Genomic DNA, 14868 nt, shown 5'->3' on the forward strand with positions numbered 1-14868 from the left:
TTGAGAAGATAAACAAAATTGATAAACCATTAGCCAGACTCATCAAGAGGGAGAGGACTCAAATCAATAAAATTAGAAATGAAAAAGGAGAATTTACAACGGACACTGCAGAAATACCAAGCATCATAAGAGACTACTACAAGCAACTCTATGCCAAAAATTGACAACCTGGAAGAAATGGACTAATTCTTAAAAGGTATAACCTTCCAAGACTGAACCAGGAAGAAACAGAAAATATGAACAGACCAATCACAAGTAATGAAATTGAAATTGTGATTAAAAATCTTCCAACAAACAAAAGTCCAGGGCCAGATGGCTTCACAAGTGAATTCTATGAAACATTTAGAGAGGAGCTAACACCAATCCTTCTCAAACTCTTCCAAAAAATTGCAGAGGAAGGAACTCTCCCAAACTCATTCTACAAGGCCAACATCACCCTGATACCAAAACCAGACAAAGATACTACATAAAAAGAAAATTACAGACCAATATCACTGATGAATACAGATGCAAAAATCCTCAACAAAATACTAGCAAACAGAATCCAACAACACATTAAAAGGATCATACACCATGATCAAGTGGATTTATCCCAGGGATGCAAGGGTTCTTCAATATATGCAGATAAATCAATGTGATAAACCATATTAACAAATTGAAGAATAAAAACCATATGATCATCTCAGTAGATGCAGGAACAGCTTTTGTCAAAATTCAACACCCATTTATGATAAAAACTCTCCAGAAAGTGGGCATAGAGGGAACCTACCTCAACATAATAAAGGCCATATATGACAAACCCACAGCAAACATCATTCTCAATGGTGAAAAACTGAAAGCATTTCCTCTAAGATCAGGATCAAGACAAAGATGTCCACTCTCGTTGCTGTTATTCAACATAGATTTCGACCTACCTAAGGAGGTAAAAGATCTGTACTCAGAAAACTATAAGACACTGATCAAAGAAATCAAAGAAATCAAACAGATGGAGAGATATACCATGTTTGTGGATTAGAAGAATGAATATTGTGAAAATGACTATGCTACCCAAAGCAATCTTCAGATTCATCGCAATCTGTATTACATTACCAATGGCATTTTTTTACAGAACTAGAACAAAAAAAAAATCTTAAAATTTTTATGGAGACACAAAAGACCCCAAATAGCCAAAGCAGTCTTGAGGGAAAAAAATGGAGCTGGTGGAATCAGACTCCCTGACTTCAGAGTATAGTACAAAGCTACAGTAATCTAGACAATATGGTACTGGCACAAAAACAGAAATATAGATCAATGGAACAGGATAGAAAGCCCAGAGATAAACCCATGCACCTATGGTCAACTAATCTATGACAAAGGTGGCAAGGATATACAATGGAGAAAAGACAGTCTTTTCAATAAGTGGTGCTGAGAAAACTGGACAGCTACATGTAAAAGAATGAAATTAGAACACTCCCTAACACCATACACAAAAATAAACTCCATATGGATCAAAGACCTAAATGTAAGGCCAGACACTATAAAACTCTTAGAGGAAAACATAGGAAGAACACTCTCTTGACATAAATCACAGCAAGATCTTTTTTGATCCACTTCCTAGAGTAATGGAAATAAAAACAAAAATAAACAAATGAGACCTAATGAAACTTAAAAGCTTTTGCACAGCAAAGGAAACAATACGAAAATACAACCCTCAGAATGGGAGAAAATATTTGCAAACGAATCAACGGACAAAGGATTAATCTCCAAAATATACAAACAGCTCATGTAGCTCAATATTAAAAAAACAAACAACCCAATCAAAAAATGGGCAGAAGACCTAAATAGACATCTCTCCAAAGAAGACATACAGGTGGCCAAGAAGCACATGAAAAGCTGCTCAATGTTACTAATTATTAGAGAAATGCAAATCAAAACTGCAATGAGGTGTCACCTCACACTGGTTAGAATGGGCATCATCAAAAAATCTACAAACAATGTATGCTGGAGAGGGTGTGGAGAAAAGGGAACCCTCTTGCACTGTTGATGGGAATGTAAATTGATAGAGCCATTATGGAGAACAGTATGGAGGTTCCTTAAAAAACTAAAAATAGAATTACCATATGACCCAGCAATCCCACTACTGGACATATACCCAGAGAAAACCATAATTCAAAGAGACACATGCACCCCAATGTTCATTGCAGCACTATTTACAATAGCCAGGTTATGGAAGCAACCAAAATGCCCATCAACAGATGAATGGATAAAGAAGATATGGTACATATATACAATGGAATATTACTCAGCCATAAAAAGGAATGAAATTGGGTCATTTCTACACATGTGGATGGACCAAGAGAGTGTCATAGAGAGTGAAGTAAGTCAGAAAGAGAAAAACAAATATCATATATTAACGCATATATGTGGAATCTAGAAAAATCGTACAGATGAACTGGTTTTCAAGGCAGAAATAGAGACCCAGATGTAGAGAACAAATGTGTGGACACCAAGGAGGGAAAGCAGGGATGGGGTGGGGAGGGTGGGATGAATTGGGAGATTGGGATTGACATATATACACTAATATGTATAAAATTGATAACTAATAAGAACCTGCTGTATAAAAAAATAAATAAAATTAAATTTTAAAAAGATTTGAAAGGTAAAAATAAATAAATAAAACTAAAAAAAAAGGTAAAGAAAAAATTATTCAGGACAGAGATTCTCTCCTCTTGAGAAGGGAAGAAAAGTTTGAAATTTTTAGGACCAACTTTAGAGGGTCAGTCAAGTTGACAGGATAAAGTTCTTTGAGAATACTTGTATACTGTAGTTTGCCTGAGGAATTCATTTTTTTTAACTTTTAAGAATATATGTTTATTTATTTGGCTGTGTCGGGTCTTAGTTGTGGCGTGTGGAATCTTCGTTGCAGCATGTGGGTTTCTCTCTAGTTGTGGCGCGTGGACTCCAGAGCATGCGGGCTCAGTAGTTGTGGCCTGTGGGCTTAGTTGCCCTGCGGCATATGGGATCTAATTTCCCCGACCAGGGATCAAATCTGCGTCCCCTGCATTGGAAGGCAGATTCTTAACCACTGAACAACCAGGGAAGTCCCATGAAGAATTTTATTGATTTCATTTTGTCTTCCCTTTCCTATTCTCCACCAGAATATCTTGCTATTCCTTAACAAGTGTGACTTGAAAATTGTCTTGTATATTAAATGTTATTTTATAAAATTCTGACCACACAAATTTTTCCTGTTGAGAACTCATTTCCAACTTTACAGGGAGATGAAATGAGTTTTGATTCCCCCAGTTATCTGCGGTAGTCTGCTTTTACAGACTGTATCTCATCTTTTAAATGAGTCACAGTTGTATCTAAATCTGATAAAGTTAATCAATCAGCAAGTGTCTACTTACCACTTACTGAGAACTCAGAACATAGCGGCAGTCCTCAATATGCTCACAATGTCTTTGAAGAAAGAAGATGAACACAGAGAAATCAGGGCAAAACCCTTAATGAAGTCCTGAATGAGGTCCTGGTGTAGAATTTAAGCTCTGTTGGAGGAAAGGGGTTAGGAGCTGGAATGGTCAATGTAAGTTTCCTGCATAAAAAATTATTTGTGTCAGTACATCAAGTTGTACATCTTAAATAAATACAATTTTTATATGTCAAAGATAATCTCAATAACGCTGTTAAATGAGAAATTATTTTATCTAAGTCTTGAATTGTGGGCAGAAGTCCATAGATGGTGGAGAAGGAAAGGATTTCAGAGAACAAATCACCACTGGAGTGGTCAATGGCAGGAACAGCCTGCCTAGATGTTGTGGCAGTGGATGTTGACCTGCGGTTGGATCAATAGTCAGTGGTAGGGGAAGAGGGGAGACTGGATTATGGGTATTCCTGAAAACCAAGTCAAGGATATTAGAGTACAAGCCTGCTGCAGATAATAGAGAGCCTTTGCATGTTTGGGAATAAGGAGGCTGTTGTAATAATCCAGATGGGACCTGAGACCATGCTAGGTTTGCATGTTGATAGTGGGGATGAAGAATGGATATGACTTAGAATACCGTAGGAAACATTAAGATTCGATGAATATGAGGGAAATGGAAAGGAGTGACAGAGGACTTGAAGATTTTAGGCTCAGATAGGTGGATGCCAGTACCACTGACAGCAGGAAATTCAGGAGGCAAAGAAATTTAGGGAAAAAGGATATCATTCTGGTGTAAAGTTTGAGAAATTGCAAGAGGTTCAAATGAAAATATTTTAATAATAGTTTTATAATCTCATTCATTCAACAAACGATCACTTGTTTTGTGCTGGAATTTAATGCTAGGTGCTGAGGATAAAAAGACCTATGATATGGGGCTTATCCTAAGGGAGCCTGGTAGAGACAAACATACAGGCTATGTTCATAGGGAAGATGAAAAGGTTCTAGGAGCACAAAGGAGGGACAACGTCCCCAAGGTTTTGGGAGTATGGGATTATAGGTCAGGCAAAATATGAAAGATCTGAAAAATTTTGAGTCATTAGCAAGAAGTAGTAAGTGGTATCTTAGATTGGCTAAGTCCAATTTTTAAAATAATTAATTAATTAATTAATTTTTGGCTGAGTTGGGTCTGTTGCTGCGAGCAGGCTTTCTCTAATTGCAGTGAGCGGGGGCTAGTCTTCATTGTGGTGTGCCGGCTTCTCATTGCGGTGGCTTCTCTTGTTGCGGAGCACGGGCTCTAGGCGTGTGGGCTTAAATAGTTGTGGTGCGAGGGCTCAGTAGTTGTGGCTCGCGGGCTCTAGAGTGCAGGCTCAGTAGTTGTGGCACACGGGCTTAGTTGCTCCACGGCACGTGGGATCTTCCTGGACCAGGGCTCAAAACCGTGTCCCCTGCATTGGCAGGTGGGTTCTTAACCACTGTGCCACCAGGGAAGTCCAGAATCCATTCATTTTGTATTTAAGTTCGTGAGTCACACCCACATTATGTCCCTGGTAAAAATTCTGAAAGGCCACAGCAAAAAGCGGAAAAGGGCCACCTCCATAAGAGAGTCTGTCTATGAGCCCATGTTTGCTTTCCAACCCTAAACAGAAACGCCTGACTCAGCACTGTCTGGGAAAATCAGCCTTTGATTCAAAAAGATGTTGTTCAATGATGGTGTCACAGTCTGAGCCATACCATCAGCCCGCCAGGAAGTCTGAGGAAGGGAGGCAGGCAGCCAGAAGGACAGAACTTTCTTCTCACCAGGAAGTACCTAGCTCTAAGCGAGAGATGGGTCACTTGGTGCCACCAGGGGAAAGATAATTTAGCCATTGTGTTCACGATTAAGAAGCATTCCTCTGAAGAGATATGGGAACATATGTATATGTATAACTGATTCACTTTGTTGTAAAGGAGAAACTAACACACTACTGTAAAACAGTTATACTCCAATAAAGATGTTAAAAAAAAAAAAAAGAAGTATTCCTCTTTACTCATGGAGGACTTTCAGTGTCACTACTGCCTGGAACCAAATGAAATCCTCCCAAGCTATGGTTGGGATGGAGAATTAACCACAGAACATGGTCACAGTGAGTTTGTGGCCCGGGCTGGGCACTCTGTAATTGAGCTTGGGTCGAGACCAATCTTCTCCACAGTTCCGGTGGCCCTGTGCCATTACTATGGTGCCCATGAGTGGAGGAGGCTGCAGCTCACTGAAGGCGCCAGCCATGAAAATGGCTCAGAAGAGACGGCACAAACAAGCTGCTGTGCTCAGGCTCGGGTCCATGCTGTTGGCCGCCAAGCAGGACAAGTCAAGGTCGTAAAACTGAGATAGGCTGGGACCTGGGACCCTTTACTGGAGTGCTTGCCCTTGCACCCGGACAAACGTCTCCTCGAGCAACAGAATGCAAAGCAACTATAAGGGACTGAAAATCACTGCACGCATGCACCAACTACCATTTCTGAGGCACGGAGAGCAAAAGCAGGGTATGACGCATGGTCCCTGCCCATAGCACCACCAAGGGGGCGGGCAGACCCCCTAAACCACCCCTCCGCCCCAACCCACTGATATGCCCCCACCCTCATCCCATTTAAGGGACCAGCCTGCCCTCCTCAGAGAGCAAGCGAGGGCACCTGTTACTTGTTTTCTCTCCCTTGTGCAGCAGCACAAGTCCCAGTAAAGCGTTGCCTGAATTCCTCATCAATTTCTATTGATTGAAGAGTCCAAGGACCTGGGTCAGTAACAGAACTCCTTGGGACTTAGGGCATTGCCCCCAAGGAGCATCAGCATTTGGGGTTCTAGTGACCAGGCAAAGAGACCCTCCAGGTGTCTGAGCACACCCTCCAGTTCTGCCAGGGTATGTTGGCATTTCCGCTGCTCGCCTCAGCAGTGGCCAGAGGTTTCTTCTTCTCCATGTCCTCTGCCAGGGACTGCACTTCCAGCTCTGGGGCCGCCATCACGACCCCCAGGACTGAACTTTATTCTTGCAGGTAATTTAATGTTTTCTTTGAGTTTGGGCGAGGGATAGTTAACTCCGTTTACAAAAGGATGTATCCTGGGGTCCAAGCAGTACAACCAATTGGCAAGGGAGGATGTTTGTATTAGAGAACAAACGGACGCTAACTGCCGATTTTAACGTGGTTAATTGGTATTTATTCTTTAATAACTCAGTAGCTCAGGCATCACTTCATGTAGGAAGCCTGTTCTGAATTTCCCCACCCTCATCCAAAGACACTGAGTCAGAAAACCAGGATGTATGGTCACCCTCTATAAAGTTATGTCTGAATCTCAAAGTACTTACCACACTAATCGATCTTCTGTAATGACACAATCAGAAAATGATAGAATGCAAAAAACAAAGTATGGTGTAAGGGATGGTTGATTTGGATATTCAGAAATGTGTTTACCGTTGGATATTTCATCCAACGGTAAACACATTTCTCTAGAGCAGACTGCCTCGGTTCAAATTTAAGCTCTCTCACTGACTGTGTAATATTGAGCAAGTCACTTAATCTGTGCCTCGGCTTTCCCCATCTGTAGAATAGGAATAATAATAGTATCTACCTAACAGGGTTGCTGTGAAGATTAAATGAATTACTTGTGCAAAATGCTTACAACAGTGCCTGAAGCGTAGTAAATGCTACCTAAATATTACCCATTATTATTATGGCACGTGGTTGGTTCGGTAGAAGAGGTAGAATTTGAAATGGAGCTGAAGGATAAGTGTGCTAGGTAAAGACAGCTTTTTACCACTATGCGGGGACACACTTTTATAAGGCTATAAAGGTTAGCAGCTAAGGTGGTGTAAATGGTTGTTTTCATTTTATTTCTACTGATCTCCATTCACTGCTTTGGTTTGGGAAAGTAATTCTCTGGTATTTGGCCCAGTGGAACTTAAACTCCACTTCCGTTCTCCTGAGCTCATGACAGACACTGATATGTTGATAATGGTATCTTTTCCAGTGAGCAGATGAAGCCTCAGAACTCTTCTCACCATGGCCCTCCAGAGACGTCCTGCCAGTGATTGGAGGGACCGAAAAGACAAGAACACATATGCCATTCCCAGGTGAGTCCCTCGTTTCACAGCAGAGACCTGGAGCCTAGAGAAGTGAAGTGACTTGCCCAAGGCCACACAGCCAGCCAGAGCAAGACCTGGAACTTGGGTTTTTCTGCTCTTTGGTTGGTATTTGTCTTGCCATCATGTATGATGGTATTTATTTTCCTAACATATCACTTGGTTAGCTTAGTTTCTGATTAGAATGGCCCCTGCCACCAATTACATTGATGTAGCTTTAGATGGTTAAATATACATATATATAAAATATACGTGTGTGTGTATGTATGTGTGTATATGTATTGTCAAAAGTTCATAAATAACAGAAGTAAAACCAATGAATCATTGAAGTAGTAATCAGTAAAAGTTTACTGTGCACATACCACAAAGACAGTTTATGAACCAGGAGCACTCAAACCAAAACATGGAATGAGGCTCAAGGTATACTGTTAAAAAACAAATTATATACTGGGAAGGCTGTTTTTTCTTCACCATGATTGGTTATATTAGAATTTTCTTAAATGATAGGGAATTGGTTAGTGGCCACCGCATATCAGTTTGGGGAAACAGTTTAAGTTTTGCTTATGATTTTCAGAGGCATAAGCAAGAAATGACCCAGGTCAAGTTAGTCTTGCAAAATGAGCTAAATTAAGCTTTGCTTGTATGATTAAACTGATTTTGTCTGCTCAGGGACTTTTCCAGGCTGGTCTCTTTGCTTTTGATTTTAACAATATCACCTCATATATTTATAACATTAAAGACATATAGCTGCAAATAATTAAAAACAAAAGGAAGCAAGGTACAACCATTCATCCACGAGATGCCCTACAACACTGTAGTGAAATTCATAAGCCTTGCTTGCTCTGCAGCAGTGCTGACTGCACTATCTGGCTTAACCAAATTATTGTGGCATGATCTTGTAGTCAGGTTGCAAATGAAAAACTCCAGGCTAATCAACAGCAGACTGAGTGTACTTAGAACTTCGTGCCTATAAGCATAAATTGTGATATTTTACTACTTTTAAATGATGCATGATGAAATGATTGAAGACATCATTACATGGAACAATATTCAACAGGGAATGTGATATTCTTAATGATTTAACACTTCAAGCTCTTATGGGAGTGTTAAGTACTTTTACTGAAGAACTGTAGGGAAGTGGTGTTTTTTAAGATTAAGACTGGATCTAGACAAACAGTGGAGTCTTGACCATATCACAGACATGTTCAGGGAACCTGGGTGAAAGTGGAGGGTCTAGCTCTAAGCTGGATCTGAGTGACTTAATTAGCATTGCTGAAACCCTAGTAAAGTGGCTCTCAATCTTGGTTGAATATTAGAATCACCTGGGGAGCTTTTAAACCTCACATGCTGGGGCCCCCTCCAGAGATTGTGATTTAATTTTCTGGGTGGGGCCAGGCATTGATGTTTCTAAAGCTCCCAGATGATTCTAATGAATAGGCACAGAGGTAAACCAATGGTGTGGTCCTTGAGCAGCAAATACATCAGCCTTTTTTGGATTCTTCTCCTTTTTAACAACACTGGTATAAGGATTGCTGTGAGAATAAATGCAGGAGCAGAGAGAAGGAGAAACAGGTAGGATAATACAGGGGAGGGTCAGCAATTTCTCAAAACCTTCACCTACTTGTTCAGAGTTTTAAAACTCTCCTCATAGGTGAATCATTAGATCCAATTTCTAATGAAAAATCATGTCTGGAATATGACTCTATGCCTCCTAACCTCGAATTGCAAAAAGGACTTAATGTATTCATCAATCCATTCACTTAATGAGCTTTTACAAGAATACCTGGGGCAAAAAAACAGTACTTGCTCTTCAGAAGCAACACCTGCATAACTTTTTGGAAACTGACACAGGAGAGGCACAGAATATGCATATATGGGCAATGGACTTTTCTTCTTCCCTCTCCTTCTTTGGAGCCAGGTACTTTCTCTGGTTCATGAAAACGTTAACTCAGGACTGGGAGAATGGTATTGCCTTTGCCTAATAAGGTGCAAGAGATAAAACTACCAGAAGGGCATATTCGACAACTGATTTTTTTTGGACACTTTGCCTGTTGGCTACACCAGGACATGAACCCCTTCCCTTTTTTTTTTTTTTTTAACATCTTTATTGGAGTATAATTGATTTACAGTGTTGTGTTAGTTTCTGCCATGTAACAAAGTGAATCATCCATATGCATACGTATATGCCCATATCCGCTCCCTCTTGCATCGCCTTCCCATGCTCCTTATCCCACCCTCCCTATCCCACCCCTCTGGGTGGTTGCAAAGCAACGAGCTGATCTCCCTGTGCCATGCAGCTGCTGCCCACTACCTATCTATTTTATGTTTGGGAGTGGATATATGTCCATGCCCCTCTCTCACGTTGTCCTAGCTTACCCTTCCCCTTCCCCATGTCCTCAAGTCCATTCTCTACGTCTGTGTCTTTATTCCTGTCCTGCCCCTAGGTTCATCAGAACCATTTTTTTTTTTTTGATTCTATATATATGTGTTAGCATATGGTATTTGGAGGCTCCTTGAAGAACTAAAAATAGAACTACCATATGACCCAGCAATCCCACTACTGGGTATATACCCTGAGAAAACCATAATTCAAAAAGAGTCCTGTACCATAGTGTTCATTGCAGCACTATTTACAATAGCCAGGACATGGAAGCAACCTTCCCCCTTTTTTGATTCTACTTAGAGCCGTACTTCCTCACCCCTGATCTCTCATGTTCCTCCCATCCAGTGGTGAAAATTGAGGTTGCAGAGAATGACAGTAAACCCTTCCTGGGGCTGCATGTAAGAGATGACAGGGTGAGGGCCATGAGGAGGTTGAAAGGACTGAGGGGCTATGGGGGATTGGGAGGAGGGTGTATGGAGTAGGGGTAGCTACTGAAATGCAAGCTGAACCCCGCAGGGAGGCCTCTCCCATAAGCCCACCAACCACTGAATGAATAGATTTTCTCACCTCAATCTCAGGTAAAAGACTGATTGATTGCTCTTTGGGATTTTGTATATTTGTTTGCTCTTTTGTTTTTATTTATAGACTATATTATATTACCTTTCACAACAATGATGGTTAGTGCTGGGGTAATAAAGGCCATAGAATTTCAGAGAAAGGTCAGGTTCCTGTCAATAACCAAAGCTTCAGGAAACTGAAATGTTGAAAGTCACTAGAATTGCATAGACTATAGACTTTCTAATTGGAAAAAATCACTGGAGAGACTTCACTCCACTCACTAATTTTCTAATGAAGTGACCTAACTTCTAGAAATCGTGAGGGAGTGGGGTTGAGATGAGGTGAGACAGAGGGAACCTTAAAAGCCAGGCTGTAAGAGGAGGGAAGACATAAGACTCACTGGAGGATGGAGAAATCGGCCTCCTGGTTATTCAGGTTTGCTTTAACCTTGGGCAAAAGTGAATTATCTTAACAAAAGAAACTGAAATATTAATATGAACAAGATGTAAAGCACTTAGATATGGCTCATGTTAGGAAAAAATATGAGATCAGGGAAGTTCTGTGAGGGATAAGGGCAGAGGAGAAGCATTGCAATTTACTTGGAAGTGAGACCTTCCCGTATAAACTTAGAAAACAAAAGGATGACGCTTCTTCCTTTTCCTTTTTCCCTCTTCGCTGCTCTCCCCCATTCTCTCTCTCTCCTCTTCCCCCCTTATCACTTTCTCCAGTCCAGTGTCATCACTGAGTGGGAATCCATGTTGAGTGACATGAGGCTCTCCTCAGTCAGTGCTTCCCTAGTGATCAAGACCATGCCATCCAGGGAATTAACCTGCCATGTGTGTGGGGGTGACTGTGCAGGCAGAGGCTGGGAAGGTCGGGCATAGGGAGCTCTCGCCTATATTTAGCAGTCTCCCTCTGTCCCACACTCAGACATCTGGGTTGAGTGCTACCTCTGTTAGAAATAAAAATATAATAATAAAAAGGAGCAATTTGAATTCTGAATTTCATATGGAAATGATGAGAAGTGTGAATATTGTCAATGGAATATGTCATCATTGCTACAGAAATAGGCTTTGTCCTTACAGTAAAGGCAACTGTAATTTTATTTTGGAACTCCTTCTGCCTCCTCTTTCCTTATAATCTCCAAGAAAATAACTGAAATTAAAAATTGGTCCACTCTGCCCTGCTAACCCCACCATTAAATCTTCTCAATACTATTATGTTCATGATTCTCAACATCATAATTCAAAAATGAATCAAAGAGAACCCAAACACTGAAGTTTGCTCTCAAGGCCTTTACCAGCTCCAGAATTACTGTTGGGATAATTTAATCCCTAAGAACAACCAGGCTACTGATGTTTTGGTTAGTCAACTTTGACGATGCAATGTATCAATACCTAGAGAATAATGTTCTGTTTCATGGTAGAAAATTGGAATCCTTTCTTACAATCAGAAGTATAAGGACTCTTGATGAGATACAGTGAAGCTTCAAAAACTAGAAAAAGTGGGTAAAAATATATAAAGTTTGTTTCCTTCAACCTCTCAAATAGGTTCTATCCTTTCTTTTTTTTTTTTTTTTAAAGTTTATTCCCAGTTATTTTATTCTTTTTGATGTGATTTTTTTTAACATCTTTATTGGAGTATAATTGCTTTACAATGGTGTGTTAGTTTCTGCTTTATAACAAAGTGAATCAGTTATACATATACATATGTTCCCATATCTCTTCCCTCCCACATCTCCCTCCCTCCCACCCTCCCTATCCCACCCCTCTAAGTGGTCACAAAGCACCGAGCTGATCTCCTTGTGCTATGAGGCTGCTTCCCACTAGCTATCTATTTTACATAGATAGTATATATAAGTCCATGCCACTCTCTCACTTCGTCCCAGCTTACCCTTCTCCCTCTCCGTGTCCTCAAGTCCATTCTCTACATCTGTGTCTTTATTCCTGTCCTGCCCCTAGGTCCTTCAAAACCTTTTTTTTTTTTTTAGATTCCATATATATGTGTTAGCATATGGTATTTGTTTTTCTCTTTCTGCCTTACTTCACTCAGTATGACAGACTCTACATCTCACTACAAATAACTCAATTTCATTCGTTTTTATGACTGAGTATAATATTGCATTGTATATATGTGTCACATCTTCTTATCCATTCATCTGTCCATGGACACTTAGGTTGCTTCCATGTCGTGGCAATTGTAAATAGAGCTGCAATGAACATTGTGGTACATGACTCCTTTTGAATTATGGTTTTCTCAGGGTATATGCCCAGTAATGGGATTGCTGGGTCATATGGTAGTTGTATTTTTAGTTTTTTAAGGAACCTCCATACTGTTCTCCATAGTGACTGTATCAATTTACATTCCCACCAACAGTGCAAGAGGGTTCCTTTTCTCCATACCCTCTCCTGAATTTGTTGTTTGTAGATTTTTTGATGATGGCCATTCTGACTGGTGTGAGGTGATACCTCATTGTAGTTTTGATCTCCATTTCTCTAATGATTAGTGATGTTGAGCATCCTTTCATGTGTTTGTTGTGAAAAATGCCATTGGTAGTTTGATAGGGATTGCATTGAATCTGTAGATTGCTTTGGGTAGTAGAGTCATTTTCACAATGTTGATTCTTCCAATCCAAGAACATGTTATATTTCTCCATCTGTTTGTATCTTTAATTTCTTTCATCAGTGTCTTACAGTTTTCTGCACACAGGTCATTTATCTCCTTCAGTAGGTTTATTCCTAGGTATTTTATTCTTCTTGTTGCAATGCTAAAAGGGAGTGTTTCCTTAATTTGTCTTTCAGATGTTTCATCATTAGTGTATAGGAATGCAAGAGGTTTCTGTGCATTAATTTTGTATCCTGCTACTTTTCCAGACTCATTGGTTAGCCCTAGTAGTTTTCTGGTAGCATCTTTAGGATTCTCTATGTATACTATCATGTCATCTGCAAACAGTGACAGCTTTACTTCTTTTCTGATTTGGATTCCTTTTATTTCTTTTTCTTCTCTGATTGCTGTGGCTAAAACTTCCAAAACTAAGTTGAATAATAGTAGTGAGAATGGGCAGCCTTGTCTTCTTCCTGACCTTAGTGGAAATGGTTTCAGTTTTTCACCATTGAGAACAATGTTGGCTGTGGGTTTGTTATATATGGGGTTTATTATGTTGAGGTAAGTTCCCTCTATGCCTACTTTCTGGAGGGTTTTTATCATAAATTTGTGTTGAATTTTGTCGAAAGCTTTTTCTGCATCTATTGAGATATGTCATATGATTTTTCGCTATATTTTGGAAGAGTTTGAGAAGGATAGGCGTTAGCTCTTCTCTAAACGTTTGATAGAATTCGCCTGTGAAGCGTCTGGTCCTGGGCTTTTGTTTGTTGGAAGATTTTTAATCACAGTCTCAATTTCAGTGCTAGTGATTGGTCTGTTTATATTTTCTATTTCTTCCTGGTTCCGTCTCGGAAGGTTGTGCTTTTCTAAGAATTTGTCCATTTCTTCCAGGTTGTCCATTTTATTGGCATATAGTTGCTTGCAGTAATCTCTCATGATCCTTTGTATTCTGCAGTGTCCGTTGTTACTTCTCCTTTTTCATTTCTAATTCTGTTGATTTGAGTCTTCTCCTTTTTTTTCTTGATGAGTCTGGCTAAGGGTTTATCAATTTTGTTTATCTTTGCAAAGAACCAGGTTTTAGTTTTATTGATCTTTGCTATTGTTTTCTTCATTTTTTTCCATTTATTTCTGATCTGATCTTTATGATTTCTTTCCTTCTGCTAACTTTGTGGAGTTTTTTGTTCTTCTTTCTCAAATTGCTTTAGGTGTAAGGTTAGGTTGTTTATTTGAGATGTTTCTTGTTTCTTGAGGTAGGATTCTATTGCTATAAACTTCCCTCTTAAAACTGCTGTTGATGCATCCTGTAGGTTTTGAGTCATCATGTTTACATTGTCATTTGTTTCTAGGTATTTTTTGATTTCCTCTTTGATTTCTTAAGTGATCTCTGTGTTATTAAGTGGTGTATTGTTTAGCCTCCATGTGTTTGTATTTTTTTTTATAGATTTTTTTTTCCTGTAATTGATATCTAGTCTCATAGTGTTGTGTTTGGAAAAGATAGTTGATATGATTTCATTTTTCTTAGATTTACCAAGGCTTGATTTGTGACCCAAGATATGATCTATCCTGGAAAATGTTCCATGAGCACTTGAGAAGAAAGTGTATTGTGTTGTTTTTGGATGGAATGTCCTATAAATATCAATTAAGTCCATGTTGTTTAATGTATCATTTAAAGCTTGTGTTTCCTTATTTATTTTCATTTTGGATGATATGTCCATTCGTTTAAGTGAGGTGTTAAAGTCCCCCAGTATTATTGTGTTACTGTCGATTTCCTCTTTTATAGCTGTTAGCAGTTGCCTTATGTATTGAGGTGC

At 39.6% G+C, this 14868-nt stretch overlaps 1 protein-coding gene and 1 pseudogene across 3 annotated transcripts in view; one reads left to right on the forward strand and one right to left on the reverse strand.

Moving 5' to 3' along the window:
- Positions 1-14868, forward strand: part of OTOL1 (otolin 1) — a 231812-nt gene that overhangs the window by 46593 nt on the left and 170351 nt on the right. For all 3 annotated transcript variants that reach the window (XM_055082768.1, XM_055082790.1, XM_055082809.1), the window contains one exon: positions 7401-7503. The gene's annotated coding sequence lies outside the window, so the exon portion shown is untranslated. The remainder of the gene's footprint in view (positions 1-7400; positions 7504-14868) is intronic.
- LOC114486454 (MAD2L1-binding protein-like) lies at positions 5427-6430 on the reverse strand (annotated as a pseudogene).

Source organism: Physeter macrocephalus, chromosome 1 (genome assembly GCF_002837175.3).
Source record: "Physeter macrocephalus isolate SW-GA chromosome 1, ASM283717v5, whole genome shotgun sequence".
In the NCBI taxonomy this organism is placed as follows: domain Eukaryota; kingdom Metazoa; phylum Chordata; class Mammalia; order Artiodactyla; family Physeteridae; genus Physeter; species Physeter macrocephalus.